The sequence below is a fragment of the Gavialis gangeticus genome, unplaced genomic scaffold (assembly GCF_001723915.1).
Source record: "Gavialis gangeticus isolate Ggan-Ray unplaced genomic scaffold, GavGan_comp1, whole genome shotgun sequence".
Taxonomy (NCBI): Eukaryota; Metazoa; Chordata; order Crocodylia; family Gavialidae; genus Gavialis; species Gavialis gangeticus.
In genome coordinates, this window is record NW_017728997.1 from 20,705,704 (window position 1) to 20,719,271 (window position 13,568).

The 13,568-nt window shown below is 43.3% G+C and overlaps 1 long non-coding RNA gene across 1 annotated transcript; it reads left to right on the forward strand.

The window, feature by feature from the left end:
- Nucleotides 1–7,419: 7,419 nt before the first annotated feature.
- On the forward strand, nt 7,420–8,565 carry LOC109288894. The gene is made up of 2 exons (XR_002095243.1): nt 7,420–7,919; nt 8,029–8,565. It is a non-coding gene; the product is annotated as an uncharacterized LOC109288894 (long non-coding RNA).
- Nucleotides 8,566–13,568: the final 5,003 nt, after the last annotated feature.

Genomic DNA, 13,568 nt, shown 5'->3' on the forward strand with positions numbered 1-13,568 from the left:
GTGTGCGTGTGCGTGTGCGTGTGCGTGTGTGTGTGTGTGTGTGTGTGTGTGTGTGTGTGGGGGAGGGTAACTTGCTGTAAGCTTAATGTTGAGCAACAGTGGCCTCAGGCAAGCTGCATTGCTCTTCCTAAACTGAAAGGGGTTCAGGGGTAGGTTAATTAGTAGTGCTGAGTGACACTGCCAATTAGCCTGGCCCATGCTAATTAGCCTGACTGGCATGCTCTGAAACGGCTACATTGTTTCTAGCTCATGAGGAATATGGTATATTTGAGAGTGCTGCTGCCAGGCACAGTAGTGTCCAAACCTTGAGAAGAAAGGGGCAGCCAGGATCCCAGCAGATTTGGGAAACTGGCAAAAAGACCTTGGGTTTCCTAGATGACATTGGTGATCTGGTATTAAAAAAAAACCAATGTGGCGCACATGGTAGCAGTGTGTGCTGCCAGAAACCAGAGCCTAGCTGGCCAGAGTTACACTCCCCCAGAACTCCAGGTAAGGCCTTCCCAACCCCGTCTGAATCACTTTTCCACAGGCCAGAGCATGCATGCAGGGGTGTGTCCAGGGACAAATAGCTGTAGGACAAATATGTGCTGCTGCTATTTGTCCCATGGGAAACGCGCACCCCTGCATGTGCGCACTTGTTGGGACATGCCCTGGGAGTGCAATGATCATATTGTACTATCTGCTTCCCATGTAAATGTGCTTTTTAACCCCATGGCTTAATTCTTCTTAGGAAGAAAGGTATATTATTAATCTCAGCTAACTAACAAGAAGTAATCTTAGTGAAGACGAGGCAGTATTCAGTTTTTGCTTGACTTGGCAGTCAGGTTAGAGTCTATGCTCTGCCATACTTCTTACTCAGTTTGTTAACGTATGTAAATGCTACAAATCCTTTTGTCTTCCGTCAGATTTTATCTTGTGTCAGCTATATTGAATTAAGAACACATTTGTTTCATACTGAAGACAAGCCTTAGTTTAGGGGCTAGCTAGGTTCTTATAAGCCCCTATTGCTGTAACACCTGAGCAAGCACCTTTCCTGTGAACAGGCATTGGTGATAATAAAGTATTCACAATTATTTAATGGCCTTTTCATGGTACAAAGCTGTGATGATTTCATTCTGCTGAAACTTAGAACTTGAAATTCAGTTTTTGTCTGACACATTTTAAAGTGCTTCTTGATCTGCCATAAACATGTCTCAAAATCTGACATTAAAAAAATCCCCAAAGGATTTTACCCACTCCCAGGTGATAAAATGTAAGTACTTGGTTTAGAATATTTATTTCTTTTCACTAAAATGTTACTCTATCATAAAACCAAAAAGTGCTACCAAATTCTGTAAGATTTTCATGAAACCAGACTATTTTTATGAATTCAGAAAGATATGTGAGAAGTAACCTCTTATTCTAAGGTCTGTGAATTCCATGAAAGTGTTTTACACAGCTCCATATCACTCCCACAAAAAGGACATTGTTCTACTGATCCACAAGAGATGGATTATTGAAGCTCACAGGTCATCACAACATTTTGTAATGATGGTAATATGAAGATGTATATGTCAGAATTTAGAGGACTGCCAACTCTCTCATGATTTCTCCATTCATGTCACAGTATTTCACAGTATTCCGAAAGTTCCATGTGATTACATGAGAAATTCAGCTTTCATTTTAAAATGTAAAAGATGATTAATAGTAAAAAAGTACAAGATAAGTCACCAGGATGCATATAAAGATATGCACCGCCTGCCACTCTGCTGCTGCTTTCCCCACTGAAACAGTGTGGGAGATGAATTTAAGATGACCCTCCAATAACTAGATTCTGTACCTGAACAATTATAACATATTTACAATTTCAATGTATAGAATCTAATTATTTGGGGATCATCTTGGATTCAGATAAATATGGTATTTTTAAAATCTAATTTTAAAGTCAGTCTCCTGATTTTCTAGGCCTCATGATTGGGGTGGGCGATACTGAGTTTAAGTCATCTGTGAACATTTTAGCTGAAGACTCAAGAGGAGTCTTTACCTATGCTCCGGGGTGGGGGGCACTTTAATTGAAGTGGGTCCGAGAGCCATTGTAATTAAAGCGCCTGCAATGCCATGTGTATTCAGCATCCTGCACTTTAAAATGGTGGTGGGCGTGCTTGAACTAAATCTTGTTTGATGAGCTTCAGTTCAAGTGCCCCTGCCGCCATTTGGAAGCATGGGGATACCAAATAAACGTGATGCAGAGGCTGCTGGAGGGCACTAATTAGTCTGCTCCAACGCATGCTAATTAGCAGGTGTTGGAGCAGACATCTGGTACATGTAAAGGTGCCCAGGACCAGATTCTATTCTATGTATTGGGCACCTAAGTAGGCTTAAATGCCTAAATGCAATCCTATTCCATCCAGTTTAAACCCTTGAAAAAACATTAATACTTCTGCTTTTTCAGCACATTATTATCTTAAATGTAAGATCATATAATAATAATAATAAAACAGTAAAAAGAAGAGGATCAATGTACACTTTGTACTAATAGTGAAGCAGGGTATAATAAGATCACACTTTAGGCATCTATGTCCATTTGGGCACTTAATGGGAATAGGAAATTGGCTGGGTATTTATTGTTCTGATTATATTTTTTATTAAATCAATCTGGCCTGATCCTCAGATTTTTATCATGTCTTTCTAGACATGAATAGATGGAAGGTGCCAGTGGCTGTGTTTAAGCGGCTCAGTGCTATGTGAGGCAGAGAGATCTGAGCTTCTGAATGAGCTAGATGGGATTTCAAAAGCACTATAGCCATGTTGGTATCATACTGTATCTATCTAGCATACCCTTCAGGATTTGAGTGTCTGTCACATTTTCCTGAGTGAGGGGTCAGGATTGTCACACCTGTAAAAAGATGCAGGAGGGAGTTAAGGAAAATGAAAACATTTAAATAAAAAGTAACAAAAGAAAAAAAAAAAATCCTAACTTGAAACCCAGTAACTTCCTTAACAATAACTGTAGCAGAGGGAGGAATTTGACCTTGACTGTGACCCCTAAGAGGCCCATCTACGTTAAATTGCAGTCTTTCCAGAAACTCCTCCCAGGAAAAAGAAAAGAAAAAACTTCAAAGTCCATTGTCTGAACATCTTTCCAAAATCAGAACGTTCAAGTGCTTCTTGGTTATCAAGTCACCCAGCTTGGAGTGTTTTTACATACCTGAAAAGTCAGTGGGTGGTCTAAACATTTCACTGCACAATGTTTCAAAGTCCTGTTCTGCTCTTTATTACTGCACAACTGGATTAACCCTTTAGTGGGTTCTATGTAAACACACTTGCGGGCCCCTACTTTTTTCACTCAATAATTATAATATGTAAAATAAGCACAACTGGGCCCCTTCTTCACTTAGCGACTTAGTTTGCCTGTGTGTTAATCTGGCCCTGCACAGGAATAGAAAATGCTCCTTACAGCCTTAGCCTTTGGCATACAAATTTATTTTGCTTCTGGTCTTCCTGCACATACACAAGATAACACAGAAAAGGCTAGATGTTGTTGGAAATTTGCGGCAAGGAAACAGAGCAAAGGGATAGTGGCTGATACTTTATTATATCCACAGTATTTAGGAGGTGCTTCTTTCCAGGCAGAATATGCTTAATCCATTCATACACAGTGACCCAGGCAAGCCCCAGGTTTTTTTTCGAGCAGAACCAGGAATGAGAAGGGAAGAGCTCTTCTAGACCTACTCTCTCTCTCTTGCACGCACATTCACACTTATGCACACAAACATTTCCAAATAACAGATCATCAGAGTCCCACCTGCAGCATCCTTTACCAACTACCACATTCCCATTCACTTCTAAGGGGACTTCTGCTGGGCAAGGTCTGCAGGATTAGTTCCAGGATCCAGATCCACCCACATGTGTACATATTCATACAGACACACACACACACACACAGAACACACACATTTGCCTCATTAGCACCCACTTGAAATAATTTCAAACTTCCCTGTACTCATAGCAGTGGAGTAGGATGTTTACTGAGCAGCCAGTGTGGAGGAGGAGGGCATCATTTTGCTTATCCCACTTGCCCTCCACCTCCCAGATACACTGTTTAGGGCAGCACTGCCTTGCCCAGCTCCTGTGGGCAGGCAGAGACAGTGTGGAGTTTACCCTGCCATAGCAAAAACTCCAAGATGGTGCCTGGGGAAGGTGCCACCCTCGTCCTAACACAGTTACACCACTGGCTCACAACCTGTTCAGTGAAGCAGGGGCTGTGAAGCAGATGCAATCTTTTTTGCATGCACTGAGGTGCATTTAGCTTCTAAATCTCAGGATGTCATCTAGCTTCTTGCAAATCTCAGGATGTCACCCTCCCACTCTACTTGGCCTTGGTGAGGCATCAGCTGGAGTTCTGCATCCAATTCTGGGCTCCACAATTCAGGAAGGATGTGGAGAAGCTTGAGAGAGTCCAGAGGAAAGCCACGCACATGATCAGAGGGCAGGAGAACAGGCCTTATGAAAAGAGGCTGAGAGCTATGGGACTCTGCAGCTTGGAAAAGCACAGGCTCAGGCCTGTAAGTACATCAGGGGTGTGCATCAGGATCTGGGGGGATGCCTGTTCACCAAAGCACCCCAAGGGATGACAAGGTCTAACGGTCACAAACTCCTCCAAGACCGTTTTAGGCTGGACATAAGGAAAAACTTCTTTACTGTTCAAGCCCCCAAGGCCTGGAATAGACTGCCTCCAAAGGCAGTGAAAACACCTACTCAGGACTCTTTTAAGAAATGTTTGGACGCCTATCTTGTTGGGATCCTTTGACCATAGCCGACTTCCTACCCTTGGGGCAGGGGGCTGGACTCAATGATCTTCCAAGGTCCCGTCCAGCCCTAATGTCTATGAAATTGTACCAGGCGGGGGAAGCATCCTAGGTTTGCCATGCTCTCCCCTAGCACCCCCTACCATGCCAAGTTTGCGTTAACGCCCCCTCGTTCTCACAATCACGCCCCACAGGCGCTCGGGCTTTCCAAAGCCTTGTCTCGCAATCGTGCCCCACAGGCGCTCAGGCTTTCTGCAGCCCCCTTTCTGGGGCTTCTCACTACCCCCTCTCCGGGGCTTCTCGCGGCCCCCTCTCCGGGGCTTCTCTGGGGTCTCCACGCGGCCGTGGCTCCCCTATGAGGCCTCCTCCATCCCCTTATATCCTCACCCGGTCTTCTGGTCGTAAACCGTCAATGCAAATTCAAGCCCTTTGGCTACAACGTAAACCTAAGCCATCTGGCCATAATCACCTTCAAGTCTGTCACCGGGTCTCCATCTCTCACCCGAACGACTGCCTGTGCGTTGTAGCCGCTTCCTTTTTCTCACTCCGGCAGAGTTCCTACCCCTATGGCTGCTGGCAGGCAACTACCTGCCTGGCTTCAGCCTGGCAGTTATATGGGAGCCAGGCCCTGCCCCTTCCGGTCAGCTGATTCCCACCGGTTACCCTGGCAACCCGCAGCTGAGCACCTCACTTACTGCTCCACAAGTAGCAGGCACCTCAGTGCCCTGCTACAGAGATCTCTCTCTTCATTCTCCCTATCCTTTTTTGGCCCATAAAGAGAGACTCGAGCTTGCTGGGGGTGTGCTGATTATGATTAGTTCAAGGGCACATGGGACATAAATAGAGTATGGGAAAAACTGTACAGCCTCACCGTTCTTCTATAAATACACTCCTGTGAGTTAAGCTGTACTGGAAAGCCACCTCCCAAGACTGGCTTCCACTGCATCGAGCTAAAGGAGCCTCTCAAGTTGTATAGAGCTGCAGGCTCGGATAACTCTAGGTGGATCCCAGCTTCTCTGTTCTCACTGTCCTCAGTGAGAATTTGGTCCTGTGAAGCAGCCACTAGAGAAGCTTCCCCAGCAAGTAGGTTCTGCAGAACAAAGGAATGAGAAGATGGTGATCTCAAAGCAACCAAGGAAAGAAAAAAATGCAACAAGGAGGAGAACGTATGTCAGACACCAAGGGATAAGCAGGACAGAACAGGGCTGGTGGTACCTGCCAAGACACCGCTTTGCTGACAGCAAGCTCAAAAGCCCACTTGATTTGTATATTTGGGGCAAGAGAGGAAAGAGGGACATTTTTGACAGTGAGAATCAAGACAATTTCCTTCAGGTAACAGCTCCCTTTAAAAAATCTCAAAGATATTTTTAAAGAGGAATGGGTACAGAATCACTGAGGTTGAAAGGAACAATTAGAGGGGCCATCTACATCCCAAGCAGCAGGACTGATCCCTCTTCCACAGGCCTCCTTGAGAGATAAGTGTCAAATCTACACTTCATTGCCAATCATGCAGATGAGGGCGACATTTTCCCCTTAGGTCAGATTTGCACAGACTGAGAGGATTTTGCCTTCCTCAGTCCTTTTCCTGGGATATATAATAACTATTCCCTTGTCACTGTAGTGGCAGGTCATTAGCAATGCCCTTGTCTCCCATGCTTTTACCTATGTCATGTTATAGGATGATTTGGGCTATGTGCCTTCTAGTTGAACTTGAGGGTTTGGTGTGGCAATTTTGAGAATACTTTGAGTAAATGGTTGCCTGTAAATGCAGAGGACTGGATTTAATAGTCCAGGAAGCCCCTTCTAATTCTATGTTCCTCATTCCCCAACTTTTCTTGGCAGCCTGTCCCATAGCCAATTGTTCTAAAAGAAAGGTTTACCAAACATTTAACCTAAATTACTTAGCTACAGCTTAATTAGATCCTTCTGATCTTTCTTTACTAACCTGTATAAATTGATCTTACACTTCATTTATTTTTCTCTGTAACAATGGAAGGTTGCCTAGACTGTTTTCCAGTATGTCCTATTGCAAAATGATAGCCTAAGTAGGTAATAAAAGAAAGACTTGCACACAATTGAATTAAAAGATTGATAGTAATGAATTGCAAATGTTGGGAAATTAAACAGGAAATTATAAAGGGCCCAAATCCTCCTCTTGCTCCCTCCAGCGTAAATCAGGAATCAGTTCATTGATTGCAATCAATAGATTCATGGTGAAGGTCTGACAGCTGGTACATATGGATGATATTCCCAACAGTGATACCAAGTAAGCCAGCCTTATGTCGTGAAGCATTAGTCATTCAAAAGGACTTTGCTTAGTCTTCGATAGATGCAACTACTTTGGTATTGGATTAAGTTAAATCAATGCAGGATACTCTAAAACCAATTTAAGCATATCCACAAGAGGGGGCTGCATCAATACCAATTGATTTTGAAATCATTTAATTGAATCTGTGCATAGGCTGGGCCTTGGCGTAAGTGAAAGCAAGGCCTGGTGGCTTGGACCAGATGGGGGGGAAGATTCTTTGTGGTCCCTCACATATAGTTTCCTCTGAAATTATCTGTTGCCCATTTGTCCTCAAGTAAGAGTTAGAGATGCCATCCCTCAGAACCTGCCAATTCTCCAGTATCCCAGGGGATCCCACCAAGGATAAGGCCAATTCAAATGCGGGGCTGCGCTCCTATGATGCCCTCTGGGGCTGTTCCCAGGTTCCTTGTCAGCATGACTGATAACGCTGCAGAACCAACCTCCCCCAGTGACTTCCTGCCCCTTTCAAGAGGGGCCCTGCAGCAGGGGGGTTCTGTTTTGGGACAAAGTAGCTCAAGCTGTGCATTCCCTCCAAATGATTAAGCTTAATAACACACAGATGAGTCATTTGAACAGTGTTTAAAACTCAGTCATGGCCAAATTTAATGCATCACTTGGACTGAGTAATCGGGACATCTCACAAATCTCAGAAGCAAGCGAGAGCAGAATCTGGAGCCTGCTCTTTGTGTTTCAGCAGCTCACACTCCAAATCTATTTGCAAACAGATACCGAGAAGCCCGAAAGAGAATACTTTACATCTTAAATCAACTGGAAGGCATCTAAAGCCAAGGGATTGAAATGTCTGCTTTCATTCCTAGAAAGAGGTGAGTCACTTGACAGGGCTACATACTTCTCAATATGATTTACACTTCTGCCATTTTTAAAGGCAAAATACAAACAAGCTTACTATGCCTTCCCCACATTCAACTTCAGCAGCAACTGGAAAGTGGAAATGGACATAAACAAGAGCTTGGATCCAAACAGCCTCCAAACTTGGATCTGCCTGAACTCTGCAGCATACCTCACTGTATGCATGGCCTAAATGTAAGTCATAATATATAGCAAAGATGGAAAATGAAGGGCAAAAAAAGAATAGGGCACTTAAAATGTTGCCTGATTCTTTCCTTCTAGGCAAATAACTGCTTCCAGAAGCTCAGCACAATGGTTCTGAAATAGACACTCTGCAACAATAAATGCGAGAATACGTCAGAGTGATTGAAACAATTTTGTAACGAGAGCAAATAACACCCTGTGAAATGGGGGACAGTTGAGGAATATATTTGCGGTTCAGGTCTCTCTCTCAAAGGAAGGGTGAAAGTCTGGATAAATGAAGTCTTATAAGCTTTGGATTTGCTGAGGCCAAGTGTCGCGTGTTGAGTAAAGCAGGATCATGTTGCGTTTTTATTTTGGGGTGTGTAGTACTTCAACTGAACTGTGGTTGTAAACGAATAAATAACACTTTAAATTACAGTTGCATTGTTAATTGCTGTCTTCCTACTAACTAAACAGGTACTGGATGCAGCCAAAGACTTTAACAGCTTCTTAAAGGTCATGTTACAGAAGATGTTGGTTATAAATTATTAAAACTAATACATCTAGTGCTTAAAGGTGACAAAGCCAATTTCATCCATTTACCCATACACTTACTATGTCAATCTATCTAGATATGAAATTTCAAGAGTGCTAATTGTGTTGATGAGTAACTACCACTTGTGTAAAACCTAACAGGAAACGCATGGAAATACATTTTAGTTCCCCTGTGAAAATATCGCATCTTCGTGGCACCGGGTAATGGTGTCTTCATAGAATTTGTGCTTGTGGAATTTCAAGCGAAGACAAGCTTAGGGAAACTGCTATTCTCTTGGTAAATTAGATCCTTACTTTAATGCAGTCTGTACAGAGACAGATTGGTCTGGATTGTGAAATCCAGATTTCCAAATCCAGGTACTCAACAGGTTATTCAAAACTGGCTTTTTGTTTGGGTCCATTTAAATGTGAATTGCTAATCAGCATTATCAAATCAGAATCTCAGCTTTCCTAGAGGTTGGATGTATTTGGAAATAGGCAAAGCAATAGATTTGAACTGTGCAGTTTAGTTTAATCTCTGCAAAGTCTGGCATATGGGGCAGTGTTTGGACCAGGGCCACCTCTTCAGGAGACTTCACAAAAGGAAGTATTCCCCTGTGTGCTCCATCTCAGCCCCAGAACTGGCTGTTCTTCTAAAATACCACAAAGCAAAGCAGCCATATAACAACTGCTGCAAGGCAATAGCGCAGAATTTCTTAGACAGAGCCAGGCATTCCCCACCTTCTTCATATAGGTGAAGGGTTGTGAAGAAAGCACACCAGGGCGGGCAGCACCATACCTAGACTGCTGGCAGCCCCAAGCAAATTTTTAGTATTGGGCCCCCCTTCGCCAGAGATAATAATAATAATAATCATTATTTTTACTATTTTCGGGCCCCCTTCCTGTCGAGGTCCTCGGTGGCCACCTGGTTCACCCATGCCTGTGGCTGGCCCTGGGGGCAGGCCAGAATGCACAGCACTCTGACTGTTCTTCAGCCAACATAAAGGTCTCTCCAAGATCACTCCATCCAGCTAATTATTGCAGTCTTCAGGCTGCTCTAAGTTAGGCTGGGGACAGTGTTTCAGCTCCTAGCTGTCCTCAAGTTGAGGGCCTGGAAAGGCACATTAGGATCAGCTTCCTCGCTGACTGTCCACAACTGAAGTGGGTGAAACTCAGTGCAGCTGTTCTGTGTCTATTGTTTAAGCCTTCTTTGCTTCAAATAATTTTCTCGTTATAATCTAATGACCTTATTTAGCCTCATCACATTGGTATTGAAATCCTTTTCCTATGGAACTGCACACCCAAGCTGTATTGTTACAGGTCTCCATGGACCTGCATTGAAATAGTTTTTTCTACATGAAGTGACATTGCTACGTGTCCCAACAGAATTGCACTGAAATCATTTTCCCATTATATCTTAAATTATAATGTTGTTGTTCCCCAATGATTGCTATGGATTAATTTTCTCTGCAATCTCACATTTTAATTCTGGACTTCCTAGGCCAGCATAGAAATAGTTTTCCCATATAACTTCACATTTAAACAGCATCATTCCAGGTCCCTAGAGACTTGCATTAATATAGGTTTCACATTAGAACATTACAAGGGGGACATTTTTGTTGCTGCCACTATAAATGTTGTAGGCAATTTATGCTTTTCTGTACATAGGAATTCCCACTCCAGGAAACAACATATCATGTATTTTGTGAAAAGTGCCAATCCAGTGATCTTAAGCAGACAAAATACTGATCCTTAGAAAATATAATTTATAACAAGTGGTGCCTGACCTTTGCTGAAACAGCGTGGCTGCAACAGCTGCTCTAGAGAGAGTGCAGATGTGGCAGGCAGTATCTTCAAATGTTCCCATCTTTATCATTCTCTGACTCTTTCCCCTCCCTCTAGTCTCTGTTTTCCCCTCCATTGATGCATGTTCTCTTTTCAGCCTTCTCCACATTTTCTCTCTGTCACACACACGCACACACCCCTACCTTCCTTAATAGCTCCTTCTTTGCCACCCAAAAGTTCTCCGTTCAGCTGCTGAAATGCTCTTGCGAAGGCCTCATACAGCCTTTAGTGACTGCTGGCTTCTTTACTTGTGCTGCTTCTTATGTCCTCCAAACGTAAGTCCAACTTAGCAGCCTTTGCCCCAGTCTAACCAACTCCAAGCAGTTGAAACTCTGGAGTCAGGCCTCAAAATCCCATGCCACTGGCTAAAAAGCACAACTTTGCTTTTATTATGGGTATTGGATCCCTAATGTAATGTGAATGCTTGGGTTTCTGGCAGTCAAAGAGCTAGAAGTTTGGGGGTTTTAATGAAAGCCAAGGTCTCACAAAATAACCTGGCTCCAGGAGCTGGGGCTTCACCCTGAACACCAAGTAACGTGAGACTTGGTACAGCACTATGTTAACTGTCATGCTCCAACTGCCCTTTCTCCCCACCTCATCCCAGCTCCTCTAAAGGAACAAACTACACATCTCCATTCCTTTCATACCCATGAAGCTCACGCAAGGTTGTACTAATCCTAGTTTTGCCACCTCTCATCGAGATGCTGTAGAACTATTGGATTTATTTATCCTTTCCACTGAATGCAGTACCACGTGGTCTAAAAAGAGGGAACAATGGGATGGGGGTGTCAGTGGCAGGAGATCTGGATAATCTCTTGTATGTGTGGGAAATCTGATAAAACCCAACTCTATGATCTGTGCTCAGCAAATTCATGTCAAGGTAAATAAGACATCCATATGTCATGCAGAACATATTTCATTATGTTTCACCATAGCCCTGGGGACAATGCTCTCTTCCTTAGTAAGTCAAAAAGAAGAACAATCTTGCTGAAGCCCATAGCAGCTGGTAGCAATGCTAGCTTATTTTCCACTACACCAAGTGCACCAGTCACAAAGCATAGGTGGAGACCCAGATCCAATGTTTTGTTCCATCTGTTGAAGTGAGAGGTGCTGGAAATGCAGCTTGGATCTGTATTCAAATGATAGTAAAGCCTCATCCTGGATTTTAGTTAGTGTTGTTATTGTTATTTGTACGGCAATGATATTGGGGTGGGTCATCAACAGGATTTTCACCTGGAGCTCTCGGATGTATAGAAGAAACTTTGGCCACTATGGTAGTTATCCCCTTTGGCTGTTATCTATAATAGGTTGTGTTATCTATTAGCAGACTGAAGAGGAGAAGGTAACGACACTTTGCCAATGTGTTACAATAGCGTCTTCTGAAGGCACCAGTCAGGCAGGATCAGCATCTCATTGTACAAGGCAACATACAGACATAATGCAACACATTCCATGGCCCCCGAATGCTTATAATTTAATTTAAAAACAAGATGTAAGTGGCAATTCTGACAAGGAGGAGGAGGGCAGGAATGACCAGCATTAGCTGGAAAGTAAGAATCTGTGATTTGGGCCCAGGTCTTGAACCTGGGTCTCTTACAACAGAGATGTTGGTTCCTACCTAGTGGACTTTAGAATTAGCCTTTGTCTCCATCTCCTGTGCTGAAGCTGACTTACGCTTAAAAAGTAATTAAATGTCCATTATGCCAGAGCCATGGATGCTGTAACCTAGGGTTTAGGGCATTGATTGTGGGGGGTGGTAACCCAGTTTTAAGTCTCTGGTCCTAAACAGAAAAAGATGTGTGTTTCCCCTATCCTAACTGGGCCCCTAATCACCACAGCATACAGCTCATTGTTGTTCACTATACACCTGATCTTGGCCATAATAAATCTTCCCAACGATAGCATTTTCTGAAGGGAAAAAACACAAAACACTCCAAATAGTCCTCAGCAGCTCTAATACTGCTGAGATCATGTAGTGACATAGATTAGCTACTACACCACCTAATGATTCTGCATAACGCCATCTGTGCCCATTTCTACTTCAGCTAGCATGATTAGTTGGTAGGCACTCCAGCAAAAGTATAACTTGAGGGTGAAAGCTAGCAAAGTTGGCATTAGGTCTTATTTTTTGACAGCAGTGCTAATGAGTCAGTACATCTGGACAGACCAACATTCACAAAAATGCACCAAAAAAAACATTTACAAAAAATCCAAAGATTCACAAATGTTTTAAATAACCTCTAAGCCACAGCTACGCACATCACCATGACCTGTGCTCTCCGTGTATCAGGCCCAAGGCTCTCACCCATTGTTTTTTGTAGTCACTCAATCTTCCTGCTAGCACAAAGTGTGCTGTGGGTAGTTCTTATGTACCAGGCAGTTACAACTGAGGTCTTCTGGAAGCACACATGACTACCCAGTTGCCTTCATTAAGATCAGAGCTGTGATAATGACCTCCCAAGGAATGCATACTGATCACGTGTTTAATAGGAAGAAAATCTTAAAGATGAAATTATGCAGATGAACATATTAGCTAATGATATCTAAATTTCTGTGAAGGGCCCTTGAGAATTAGAATTAACAGGAGAAACAGAGCATGTGAAGTGAAATCTCTCAATGTCACTTTGTGCCGAGCATTTAAAAACTACAGATTCAAACTGAATGTAAACTTAGTGAATGCTTAAAGGGACACAAACAAGCTTGCACAATGGTCTAGACTAGCTAAACTGGGGTTTCAAATTCAGAAGCACTGTTTGCTTAGGGTGGCCTCATTTAATTCCTTTCAGCTTAGAAGGTTAAACTAGATTCACTGTTGTTTATCTCCAAGAATTTGGATCAAACTTTCTATAAACACATAGGCTAGGGACAGAAATGTCACATACACTGGTATAAGCGATCGGAAACCGGTTCAAATCTGTAACACAACAGGGACACATTCAGACGAGTGGGGACATGCAGTATACGGCACTGCACATAGGTCTGCAGTGCCACACACTGCATATGCAGCCGTTCGCCACCTGCTACTTTCCAGCATGGAGCATGTGTGTGCAGGGGTGGGGGGG